Source organism: Mesoplodon bidens (genome assembly GCF_964165515.1).
Source record: "Mesoplodon bidens genome assembly, contig: HAP1_SCAFFOLD_123, whole genome shotgun sequence".
In the NCBI taxonomy this organism is placed as follows: domain Eukaryota; kingdom Metazoa; phylum Chordata; class Mammalia; order Artiodactyla; family Ziphiidae; genus Mesoplodon; species Mesoplodon bidens.
Genome location: NW_027672190.1, coordinates 570778 through 584203, shown reverse-complemented (window position 1 = coordinate 584203; position 13426 = coordinate 570778). Strand labels below are relative to the sequence as shown.

The following is a 13426-nucleotide window of genomic DNA, read 5'->3' as shown; positions in this document are numbered from 1 at the left end:
AAGGCTTAAAAATCATACCATTAAAATTTCCAATATCTCATCCAAGTCAAAATAGGAAATCGACAGACAGATGCATCACTTTGAAGGAAAGCACTGGGCCTCTTGTTTGTTTGCTGTCCTTAATGGGAATTGCTTCTGTGTCGGGTCCTGCACCACGAGCTTAAAGCAGGAGCCCAAGAAAAGCTGTCTGAAATGCCTGTGTCTCACCTACACTGACATGCCGAGTCTTTCTGAAGAAAGAAGTAACTCTTTTTTTTTCCTTCTATTGCTTAGGTTTCTGGCAAGTTTGCAGAGATTGAATGTCACCATCACACGAGCCAAGTACAGCCTCTTCATCCTGGGACATTTGAGGACCCTGATGGTAGGTACATTCTAGAGGACCGGGGAACTCCAGAGTTTGCTCATGATGACTGATACCGGGTTGAGGTTTTGTTTTTATTTTTCATCAAAGTGGAAATGATTTTGAGGCTACAAACAATAATGAGCCTCTTCCCACTGGTTGTTTTGTCCTCCAGCAGCTTCTTCCTGGGAGCTTTAATAATGCCTAAACCGCTCACCCTTTCTTAGCCCAAGACCCAGGTATCCGTAGTGTACTCTCAAGATGAGCTTTAAAAAAATTGTATCTACATCGTAGAATTGTTAAGAAGACATGTAAACCCATATATGTAAAGTGCTAGAAGATTGGTTAGCACTTAGTAAACACTCAGTAAATGTGGCTATTAGCCTAGCTTAATGCCAGAGAGAGGGGGAATTTGCAGGAAAGTGCTTGGATCTTCATTTCTGTCTTGGCACTTAGAGCAGCACTGCTTGCTGTTTCCCTTGAGGGGTGAGTGGCATCAGAGCTCATCCATGCGTACAGATACTCCTGTAGAAGGAGGGGCAAGTTTACATGTGTAGTCGACAAATAGTAATAGTACAGCTTAATTTGGTGAACCACAGCTAGATAAAGCATGTATTTGCCTGCCTCATTAGGTGTAATAACTCAGTTTCTCTAATTTCTGTATTTAACAGAGTCATTGTTTTATCTCAGGAGAGGTGCCAACTCAGTAGGATTTTCCCCTGTTTTGGTTAGTTCCACCAGAGGGCGCCCAAATACAGTCTTTCTCATTCAGCTCTTACCTAGATTTGTGGTCTTCAACCTTTGTTGTTTGTGTAGCCCCTTGAAAGAATGTTTAAAAGCTGTGTATCCTCCGCTTTTAAGTTTATATTGAAAATGTTTCATCGTTAAGTGTTGATAAAGATTTTGTTTCTAATGTATTGTAAATATTTGACATTTTAAAAGAAAGCTATTAAAAATAAATCCATTATGCCACTCTGAAATATATCCAGTGGAATAGAGAGCAGTGCTATTCTTTCTGCTCTTTAAAATTGAATTGCCATTTATACTGTTTAGGATAAAATTCAGTGGGGGTAGTTTATATATTTTCATAATTAAAAGTCTTTCTGTTAATATGACTATAAGGCTTTTCTGCCACAAAAACTTTACATGTAAATTTGAAAATTTAAAGAATTGGTTTTCATAACGATTTGGGGAAACTGTGTGAAGGGTGTGTGGAACCTCTGGACTGTTTTGGTAACTTCCTATGAATGTATAGTTACCTCGAAGAGTTTTTTAAAAAAGTATATTTTTCCTGTGACCATAAGGATCTGAGTATTAACAAATGATATCTTGTCAGTTGAGTAACATATTAACAATTACTCTTTTCACACAGTTGAATTTTGATAATGTTCAAACCCGAAAAGTAAAATGTTTATAGAGTTGTGTCTCTTAGATGCCCTGATTGCAGGAGCCTTCATGGGCACCCCTCTGTTTACCACCCCCTCTATTTGACACCCAGGCGTGTTTACCTCCCCTAGCTGTGTGCCCTGTGGTCAGATTTGGGACAGGTGAGACTTGTGGTTGTGAAGGATGGAGTGGAAGGGCAGAAAAGCCCCAGGAGGACATAGGGAACTGGGGTTTGGAAGCTGAGGTTTGGAAATTGATTCCCAGAAAACGTGCTCACATCCCCCCGAGTAAGTCTCTGTGAGCCCCAGAGTCACCGTCACGCAGATTTGAAGACCACTGACGTCTAGCTGCAGTATAGACGTTATTATCTTCACTCTGGGAAGCCAGTGTGACAAAAAGAGACCGACAGAACAGAGTAGAAAAACTTCCAGTTTATCATTTGGACTTCGCAATCCAACTTGCATATTTGTCCTTGGGCTTCCCCCTTCCCGAGCCTCTTTTTTTTTTTTTTTTTTTGGTTTTTCAGCCCAGTTTCCCTTATGGAGATAGAATCAGTGATTAAGGCACTCGGTTTCCTCTGAGAAATCAAGACTAATAGCCCCTTCTCAGAACTGTTTTTGTGATCTAGGGATTGGATTAAACAGCAAGTTTAGGTGCAGTAGAATTGGCAGAAATAGCAGCAAGGCCATCTGCTTTACATCTGCTTTCCAGCCACAGGGTAGGACTCTCAAGAGCTCTCCTGAGTCAGGGAGATCTGAGCCTGGTACTGCTTACATGCACCTTCCTGATGCATGCGGTCACCGTACCGTGCACTTGATTTACGTGACTTACTTTAAAAGGCCCTGTGAGGTCTGCATTGCCACCATAGTTTATCAAATCCAAGAAGCCAATAGTTATATAATGTGCGTCATTATTTTATGCTCCACTATTGAACTGTGACACTTTATTTTCACTTAGAATTTTTGTCTTATAGTGACTGAAAGAACTCTTTTAGACTTTAGACAGATTTTTTTGGGTTGGCCAGAAGGTTCATTTGTTTTTTTTTCTGTAGCATCTGAATGAACTTTTTGGCCAACCCAGTGTCATACCACTCTTGTTCATACCTAGGAAAAACAGCAAAATAGGTAGACTAAGATACCCCTGAAAGCATCTCACTCTCAGACTAACACTCTGGTCGTCCCCATTCACCATCCCATGTACCCTTGCTGACGCTCGAACCATTCCCTGTGCAGTCAGAGGCGTGTCATGAGAGGGCCCCACTGTGGTCCCGGGGTTTTTTCCAACTTCTGATCTCCATTCTCCAAGTTGTAGTGCTGGTACTTTCTTGTCTTATCAGAGGATGTCTGTGGAAAGATTTTTCAGGCAAGAGCCAGGACTCATTCTTTTTAGAAGTGGTTTGTTGACTAAAAGTCAAGCGGTTGTAGTCGCCCAGCCATGAATTCCTCCAGGATTACATACATGGAAACTGCTGTCTGGCCTAGAGGCACCCTAAAGTCAGAAATGGTAGAATGTGAAAATAAAGTGCATTTTATTTATTTTATTTTATTTCAACGCACATTTTAGAGTCATTTAAATAAAATACTATTCATACCTTACAGTGAGGAAACAGGCTCAGAGAGGTCAAGTGATTTGACCAAGGTCACACAGCAGGTCAGTACTATGTATGCAGCTTCACTGCTATACCCTTACCCACCTTCATGAATAGTGCAGGAGCCCCCATGAGGGGAGCTATCCTTTCCTTCTCTTTCCTTCAGTCTCTGTCTTTTTTTCCTCCCTCATACTCTCTCTTTCTTCTGTCTAAAGAGGCCCAAGTTCTGATGGTTGTAAAGAAGCAATTTATTGCTGAGGAAACTCTAAAAGGAAGAGAGGAGAGATGCGTGAGTTGGGTTTTTGTTTTGTTTTTCCGTTTAGATGTGCTTTTCATAATTTAAGCTCTTCTAGAAAAGAGACACAAGTGAGACAACATCTTTGGAATAGTTATCTCAGCAGATTAAGATGGTTTAGCCCTTGGGAGTTTGGGAAGCCTTTGGGAATTTGATGCAAGCTGTGGTCCTCTTTTTAGAACAGTCAGCATGCACTCAAGAGTTAGAGCTTTCTGAAACCAAGCCTTCCTCTTCCAGAATGTTAGCCTTGGCCGGAGACAGGCAAGACTCTAGGGTCAGCAGTGTCAAAGGGAACTTGGTGGGATGACGGAGCCCTTCTGTGTCTGTGTTGTCCAGGATACTAACCGTAGTCACATGTGTCTGCTGAGCACTTGAAATGTGGCTGGTGCAACTGAGGAAATGAATTTTTAATTTTATTTAATTGAAGATTAAAGAGCTACATGAGGCTACCAGCAGTTGGTACAGATTTGCATGACAGCTAATTCACCACGTGGCCTGAGTATCAGTGGTAAAATGATGGAAGTACTTTCTTAGAGGTGGTTCCCAGTGTTCTGTTCTAGCAGCATGGCTTTATAGTTTTGTATTCGACCTTATTTTTCCTTTCAGCCTTGTCTGAAAAGTAATGGATTCTTGAGAATCTGTTCACGAAAGTATACTTACTATTTGTTCAGAAGTGAAAGCTGGAACCTCTGCTTCCCAAGCATATGAGTGTTTCTTTGGGTTGTAATTTTCTTCCTTCTCTTTGTTTCAAGGAAAACCATCATTGGAACCACCTGATTCAGGATGCACAGAAGCGTGGTGCCATTATTAAGACTTGCAACAAAAACTATAGACACGATGCAATGAAGATTCTGAAACGCAGGCCCGTACTGCAGAGAAGTCTGACTCACCCTCCTGCTATCACCCCAGAGGTGTCCAGACCCCAGGGCAGAGTGCCCAGCAACAAGCTAGACAGTGAATTTGCCAAGATGTCTCTTGCTTCTTCCCTGTACCCCTCACCCTCTGAGTCCAAAGAAGCCACTGTCACTGTTACTGCAAAGGACCCTGAAAGGCCACCCCTTCAGGACTGGCTTCGGGACCCACGACTGCTTAGGAGGATGGGCTTGGGCTGTGAAGCCAAAGGGAAGTGCCTCTGTGAGCTGCAGCCCTCGAGCCCCCGGTATCCTGGAGCAACGCCTCCCTCTGGAGAGCCAGGCTCCCCCGGAAGTCACCAGGATCTGACCAGTATCAGGCAGCAGGCCCCCGCCAAGGGAGCTGCTGTGAACAACCACAGACCTCATATGCAGTGTGATCCTCCAGCTGCTAGTACCAGTACTTCCACGAGTGAGAGAAGATGTGCCCAGGAAGGGGAGGCACTCAGCCACAGGAGGGAGACCAGGGCCTTCACCAAGGGGGATCAGGAGAGGCGTGGCTCTCTGAGCCACCACACAAAGAGGAACTCAGGCTGGGACGAGAGGGGACTGGAGGAGGAGGACAGTAGCTTGAAGAAGAGGAAGCTTTTGTAGTGGAGCCAAATGAGACTGTCAGCCACAAGCATTACTGCACATTTCAGATGACCAGCTAGTAGGAATGTCCAGATAAGATTATATTTTTTTCCTTAAAGGAGTTTGTGTGCTGTTGGAAAACAGAAAATGTATCCTAACACATGGGCCTCTTGGTCATCTTCAGTACATTTTGTCAGTTGCAAAAGCTTTCACAAGGCATTTGTGTATCAGTAATAATGTCCTCGAAGTCGAAGACTTAAAATGTTGATCTCTTGTTCTTCTGTAGGAAAGGTCAGACTGGAGGATTTTAAGAGGATGCTGTAAAAGTTGGAATGTATATTTGTATAGCAAATAACAGGATCCTCTTAAAATTTAATCTGGTAGACAGCTTTTCTTTCCCCTGCTTAAAATGTTAATCATTTTCAACGGAACCAACCTTATATTTAAAAAAAAAAAAAGATGGGAGCAGGGCAGTTCCTTTCAGAGATTGTTGTAGCAAACAGATGTTTTTAACAGCCCAGGTGGCCTGAGAGAAGTGAGTCAATGTGTTGGGTCAGAGTCCTGTTAAACCAACTGGAGTGTCCTGGGCAAGACCCTGGGAAGCAGAGCTCTGTTAGGTGAAGTTCCACTCCTGCACCTTTTTAGACGAGGCACCTTGGCACAGGATGTTACATTTCTGTGATGAGTTTGTCTGCCCATTGTAGTCAGCACGTAGTTCTCTAGCTAAAATTCTCATTCTTCGTGAGATAGAAGAATGTGAAATGAAAGAATAATTCTTGAAATGTCATTCAGATCCCCCCAGCATATTGTGAATTTCCTGCAACTGGTGGGTTACAAATCCAGTGGTTGCCAAGTATTGGAGCAGTGCTGGGGTGGCTTGTGGAAGCCTGGGGATCACCAAGAGAATCCAACTCGTGAAAATCTGGATGTTTAACATCTTCCCAAGGGATACTGGTCACCAGGCAGCTTGAGAACCAGTTAGGGCAGACCAGATACAATATTATAGGCAGGAGAGAAACATCCTCTAAGAAGCGAAGGATGGGAGAGGAGTGCAAATGCTTGGGAGTTGAGAACAGGGAGAGAGTTGACAGATTGCCTGTCATCTTTGGAAACCATCGTAAGTGACGCAAATACACCGCTGTGGTGGAAGATCTGGTTAGAGGGGTTGTGCTTCTGTGAAAGGAGGTGGCCATGGTGGGTGGTGATTTGAGAGACTTGATGGAGGGCAGGGCTGCCTAATGTCAAAGTCCAGTTTTCCAAGCGCACACACACTGATGTTGAGGTATCACAGACTGAGAATCTGTGTTAGTAACAGTTGACCATTGTTTGAACTAGCGGTTTGTAGTGAATGCTTTGCAGCCCTAGTTAATTTGGGGGAGAAAGCATGCATTCCTGAAGACGAATGTGCACCATTTGAAACTTTTTCAGTCATCTGCTTTTTAAGCAAAAAGGGCTTTGTGTTCATCAGGAATTCTACTGAAGCAGGTTATTAAGAGCTTTCAAAAAAAAACATTTGGTTGCCAAAGGTTTAAGCATGCTACTTCTTTGTTACCCTTGTCCCTCCCTCTGGTTTCCAGACCTCTGCTGATGGGATTGAACACTCCTGTCACTCGGGGAGCACGTGCTCTGTCCCCACAGTTAGCCCCTGCTCCCTGTTGACAGAGGCGGGCTGAGCCCCACTCTGGGTAGGGGCTTCGTAAGCTTCCTGCCTGGCCTTTGGCAAGAAAGCTCATTGTTTCTTTAAGTTTACTTTCCTGCTATCTTGGTAAAATGCTTCATTTAGCAGACACTTGTAGTGACAATGTAGAGAATCTAAAACCTGTAAGCTTAGAGAAGAGGCATGCTGGAAAGAGCTGGGGTCAGGAACTTCTCCCACTCCGCTCACACAACACGTGAAGTAAGTGCTCCCCACCGTACGTACTTTGCTGCCCCACCCAAACGATGTTATTTCCAGTTAAGTTTGGTGCCTGTTCTCACACGTTGTGTTCACTTTTGGTCCACCTTCCACCTGGTCTGGCAACGTGAGAATTAGTGCATCATCTCTGGTAATGAGCAAGCCTGTGTCCTGACAGCCTCTCCCAGCAGGAAACAGTCATACCTGACATTGCATTGGAATCGATTGGTGGTTCCTGTTGATGTATGTATTTGCATGAAGCATTTCATATGTACAGTGTGGCCTTTCCTGATGTGGCTGTCAGTGCAGTGTTGTTGATTGGTGGTTAACCTTACTGCAGGTGAAAAATGCAGCTGTTAGTTTCGTCCTTGCCCTGGCGTTAAAGAAAGTGGCCTTCTTTCAGTCTTAGTTCTTTGAACATGCATATATTGTACTTAAAAATTTGTTTTGCTTCTTTGTATATAATTTGCTTTGGATTTACTATGCATAGTTTATTGAGTTTTTGTTTTCATGTATTATCAGGAGGAAATTTGATAAGTACATGTGATTAACCTGTAAATGAGTTATACAACAAAATTGTACTAAACTATTTTCTAAAGTTAGTTGTACAGATAATTTTTTGGCTGTAGTTTTGATTTGTTCTATGCTCTGAATTCCTAGCTGGGATTTGGCAAGCAATAGCCCTGTTGTCTTTGTTAAAACCTGAACATTAAGGGAAAATGGCAGAATTAAAAGTGGAAACAAGAAAACTGACGTGGTTTAGGAGTTATGTGTTTTTGAATGAAGGTTCAAGGTACTTCCCAGATACTCCATTTAGTCTGCCATTAGATTTATTTTATGCCACAATTATCTGGTGGGGATTTGTTTTATTCAGATTTCTCATCCAGTCCACAACCCCAGCTCTCCTTGCTTCTCAGCTGTTCTTGGAATCTTACCCGTAAGGTTGCAGGGTGCACTGTGGCTAGTTGTGGTGTCAGTTACACGTTGACGTTTGGTCCAGAAACGCACGCTCACCTCCAGGCTAAGATTGGGGAGCGGGTGAGAGAGGAGGGATGGATGAACAGTGACCCACGAAAGGAGCTCCCGGGGCACCAATGGGGGCGCAGGGAATAGATGGCCAAGTTGGGGTCACCACTGCTGGTTACAAAAGTACAACTCGTTTTATAAAAGCAGTGGCTTCAGGGGGTGCAGTCAGATGTGCTGTGCTCCGCCAGGACATGGGCACCATCAGCTTCGCTGTGCCTCCCACTCATTCCGGATGGAGGCACCAACCACCCACGAGCGTAAAGTGACATACGTGTTCTGGGGCGAGATCAGCTTGCCAAGTGACCTGATGGGAGGTGAGCGCTCTGCGATGGCCATTTTATTTGTGGAATTTGTTACTGCAGCAGCTGGAGCAGTGATTTTTAAAGTCCCTCCTGACCAACACGCGCTGTCACCACCATCTCCTGGGGTTCACCATTTATTTTTTGAGGAATAAATAATTCAGGGAGGAAAATAAAATTTAGCTTCAGCTTAAATAGAATTCCCAATGTTCTGCAGCACCGTGAAGGCTGGTTCTGTACACAGGGGGTCCCTCCATAACTCTGAAAGGACCTGAGTTATCGTCACCCTGTCCTGCTGTACAGAAGGCATTTGCCAAGTCAAATGGCATAAATGGTGTCTGCAGTTGGAAGGTGCTCGGAACCACAGGAGCTGCCTTTGTGCTCTCTTCGTTAGAGCTTGGGCCCAGCCGTGCTGGTGGACACTGTTGCCTTTGGTCTAAGGAGTCTTGCTGCAAATCAAATTGTTAGTAGTTTTCAGCCTGGGAGGTGCACTTTGGAGTCACCTGGGGGAACTTCAGAAAAATTCCCACTCCCGGGCCCTACTGTAGAATTCCTGATTTCATGGGTCTGGGGGCAAGTACTTGTCGCCTTTTCCTTTTTTAAACTTAAGCTTAAACTCACTCCCAGGTGTTTCTGTCGAGTGACCAGCCTTGCGGCCTGGCTCCTAAGGGTTCAGGAGGGAGGGGGAGCAGCCTTGGGGCCCATCAGGGTCACGTCTGCCTTCCTCAGTAATGGTCCCCCCACGGGCCCTGAGTGGGGCGAGGCCCACCACCAAAAACCATCTGGCCATCTCTGCTTTTGTTCAGAAGGAGATTCCCAAGGGCTGCAGAGTGGGGCTGGGGAAGGAGGTCTGGGAATATATCCAGAGAAAACCATAATTTGAAAAGATACGTGCACCCTGATGTTTATTGCAGCACTATTTACGATAGCCAAGCAACCTAAATGTCCATCCCCAGAGGAATGGATAAAGAAGATGTGGTACATATATACAATGGGATATTACTCGGCCATAAAAAAGAACAAAATAATGCCATTTGCAGCAACATGCGTGGACCTAGAGATGGTCATACTGAGTGAAGTAAGTCAGAGGCAAATATCATATGATGTCACTTATATGTGGAATCTAAAAATATGGTACCAATGAACTTATTTACAAAACAGAAATAGAGTCATAGATGTAGAAAACAAACATGGTTACCAGTGGGAAGGGGAGGGGGAGGGATAAATTGGGAGATTGGGATTGACATGTACACACTACTATGTATAAAATAGGTAACTAGTAAGGACCTACTGTATAGCACAGGGAACGCTTCTTGTTAGTCTGTAACGGCCTCTATGGGAAAAGAACCTAAAACAGAATGGATATATGTGTATGTATAACTGATTTGTTTTGCTGTACAGCAAAAACTAACACAACATTTAAAATCAACTATACTCCCATAAAAATTATTAAAAAAAAAACACAAAACAAAAACCACACTGCCACCATTCAGGTCACAGGGACATCTTATTTGGGTTCCTCTGGTCAGAGGGATGGGTTTTCTATGAGGATTTTCCCACAGTCCCCGCTCACACGGGCCTCTTTTCCTGGTCCTCCAGAAAACTACAAAACATTGCTGCTGCTTCCTTTACCAAATACCCACCCTGGTCATTGCAAGTATCTGAAATAGTTAATTCTGATCTTTTTTTTTATCGTCTACTGCCATAAAAAGGCATAAGGGCATCACTGTTTTTTTTAAGTGCATTTATAAATTAAATCTTTTATTTTTTTAAATTAAACATTTTTAAAGAAAAAATTGGAAAATTTTATTTCAGCCAAATTTGAGGATTCTAACCCAGGAAGAGCATCTCAGAAAGCTCTGAGAACTGTTCCCTAATTTTCTTTTTAAGCCCTTTAATTGCCACCTCTTCTAGTATTTAACCTGATCTAGTGAATCTAATAAACTCATAAACACGGTGAATCTCTAGTTCTTTTAAAAATACCATTTACATACGTACACTAATATGTATAAAATGGATAACTAATATGAACCTGCTGTATAAAAAAGTAAAATAAAATTCACAATATAAAAAAAGAAACCAGAAAACCTGAGGTTTCTTTTCCTCACATCAAAAAATAATAATAATAAAACAAATAAATATCATTTAATACAATGTTCTTAAATTTTCCATTTAATCCTAAACTGAGTTATTTAGTAGGTTTCTAATTGAAATAACAAAACTAATCTGAGATGAATATGCCAAATTCTCTTCAATGTTAAAAACGAGCCATCAAACACACTTTAACACATACAATTTGATCTAAAAACATCACTATCGTTTTAATTTACTACATCATCTCAGATTTAATTTTCAGTCTTTACAAAGTTAGAAAGCAGCCACTAAGGGAAGTTTTTATCTTCCTGCGTGAATTAAGGTTGGCATCCAAAGCAAGTTAAAAAACAAATATGTGACCTGGGAATGGTGTATGTCCACAGTGATTCTCAGACCACTGATTGGCACAGACCTGGCTCTTAAAACTTTTGTGAAATAAATCATACACATCAGAGTGTATATAAGTGATGTAAAAGGAAAGACATAATAAAATAGACACTCGTGTACCCCCCACCCCATCGTAAGTAACGGCACTGCTGACATCTGGAAAGGTCACTCCGTGTTTCTTCCAGACACTCCGCCCCACCACCCCCTTCCACCTAGTTGTAACCCGAATTCTGAATTCTGTAGTTTGTATAAAGTTTCACTGCACACCCCCAAATTATATTTACTTAATTTTGAAGTTTATGTGTTATATACAATGGGTATTCTGGAGCTGACTTTTCTCCCCCTCATCCTTATATTTCTGAGATGACTAGCCGTTATCCACTCTTTTTGGGTGGAGGGTAGTATTCCATTTTAGGAACACACCCCAGTTAGCCCGTTCTACTCTGATGGACTTTGGGGTTGTTACTGCTTTTCCTGTCACATTCCTCTGGTACCCACGTAGAAGAGTTTTCCCAGGCAGTGCTCAGACCTTTGTCACGTAGGGACACAGGACAGGAAGGCACTCCAGAGCACCCAGACGTGGATGTTTCTGGGCTTGAGGCTGTGACATCAGAGCTCCAGACAGCAGCACGGTCAGATGCTCCCTTCCCCAGGAAGCAAGCCAGGAGTACTGCATGCCAGATGGGGACTGATTGGAGCCCCGCCCTTTGCATCATAATCCCCTTATCCCACCAGTAAACCCCTTGGTCACAGGAGCCAGACTTTGTGGGTTCCATTCTTAGTAACATAAGTGCCTTGATTGGAGTACTCCTTACCTAGCAATCTAAGGTAGTTAGGGGTCTAGAGACACATCCTGTGGTCCTAGCGATGTTGGAGTTACACCCACCTCTCTGGGGCAGAGTTTCAGCGCCAAATGTAAATAGATCCCGGTAGCTGGGAACTGTCCACAATGTTATGGCTAGGTGGGGGTTATAGTTTTTTTTTTCTGTATACGTGTATATATGTGTGTGTGTGTGCGTATATTTGAACAGAGTAAAGAGGCAATGGAACAGGAAGCATAGGAATTCTATGGAATGGGAGAAAAGATTTGCCAACTACATGACAGCTAAGGGACTAATCTCCAAACATAAAAGGACACAATTAAAACAAAAGCTGAATAATCTAATTAAAAAGTGGGCTGAACACTTTAGCAGATATATTCCTCTCATAGGAGACCTATGAATGACCAACAGACACATGAAAATTTGCTCAAGTTCTGTACTAGTAAGAGAAATGCAACATAAAACCACAAAAAGATATCGACTCACACATTTTATAGTGGTCATTATGAAAAAGACAAGACATAAAAGTGTAGTCAAGCATGTAGAAAAAAAGAGAACACTTACAGACTGTTGGTGGGAATGTAACTTAGTACAACCACTATGGAAAATAATTCGGATGTTCCTCAAAATAGTAAAAACAGTACCACCATATAACCTAGCAATTCCATTTCTGAATATACATATTTGAAGGAAATGAAATTAATTACTGAGATATTTGCACTCCCTTGTTCACTGTACTAATATTTACCTAAAATATGCAAGGCATAGTCATTAACTATGTCATTGTTTATCAATGGTTAAATGAATCCTTTTAATGTGCTGTTGCATTCTCTTTGCTAGTATTTGGTGGAGGATTTTTGCATCTATGTTCATCAGTGACATTGGCCTGTAGTTTTCTTTCTTTGTGACATCCTTGTCTGGTTTTGGTATCACGGTGATGTTGGCCTCCTAAAATGTGTTTGGGAGTGTTCCTCCCTCTGCTATATTTTGGAAGACTTTGAAAAGAATAGGTGTTAGCTCTTCACTAGTTGTTTGATAGAGTTCGCCTGTGAAGCCGTCTCGTCTTGGGCTTTGTTTGTTGGAAGATGTTTAATCACAGTTTCGATTTCAGTGCTTGTGATTGGTCTGTTCATATTTTCTATTTCTTCCTGATTCAGTCTTGGCAGGTTGTGCATTTCTAATAAGTTTTCCATTTCTTCCAGATTGTCCAATTTATTGGCATAGAGTTGCTTGTAGCAATCTCTCATGATCTTTTGTATTTCTGCAGTGTCAGTTGTTACTTCTCCTTTGTCATTTCTAATTCTATTGATTTGAGTCTTCTCCCTTTTTTTCTTGATGAATCTGGCTAATGGTTTATCAATTTTGTTTATCTTCCCAAAGAACCAGCTTTTGGTTTTCTTGATATTTGCTGTTGTTTCCTTCATTTCTTTTTCATTTATTACTCATCTGATGTTTTTGATTTCTTTCCTTCTGCGAACCTTGGGGGTTTTTTGTTCTTCTCTCTCTTATTGCTTTAGGTGCAAGGTTAGGTTGTTTATTTGAGATGTTTCCTGTTCCTTAAGGTAGGATTGTATTGCTATAAACTTCCCTCTTAGAACTGCTTTTGCTACATCCCATAGGTTTTTGGTCATCATGTCTCCATTGTCATGTGTTGCTAGGTATTTTTTGATTTCCTCTTTGATTTCTTCAGTGATCACTTCGTTATTAAGTAGTGTATTGTTTAGCCTCCATGCGTTTGTATTTTTTTACAGATCTTTTCCTGAAATTGCTATCTAGTCTCATAGCATTGTGGTCGGAAAAGATACTTGATAG

The 13426-nt window shown here is 42.2% G+C and overlaps 2 pseudogenes across 2 annotated transcripts in view; one reads left to right on the top strand and one right to left on the bottom strand.

The window, feature by feature from the left end:
- Nucleotides 1-5153, top strand: part of LOC308610503 (putative helicase senataxin) — a 69848-nt pseudogene extending 64695 nt beyond the window's left edge. The window contains exons 24-25 of the transcript in view: nucleotides 274-361; nucleotides 4362-5153. The product of the transcript in view is annotated as a putative helicase senataxin (transcript). The remainder of the gene's footprint in view (nucleotides 1-273; nucleotides 362-4361) is intronic.
- Nucleotides 5154-8214: 3061 nt separating this feature from the next.
- Nucleotides 8215-13426, bottom strand: part of LOC308610493 (ubiquitin-like modifier-activating enzyme 1) — a 101472-nt pseudogene continuing 96260 nt past the window's right edge. Inside the window, exon 20 of the transcript in view lies at nucleotides 8215-8435. The product of the transcript in view is annotated as a ubiquitin-like modifier-activating enzyme 1 (transcript). The remainder of the gene's footprint in view (nucleotides 8436-13426) is intronic.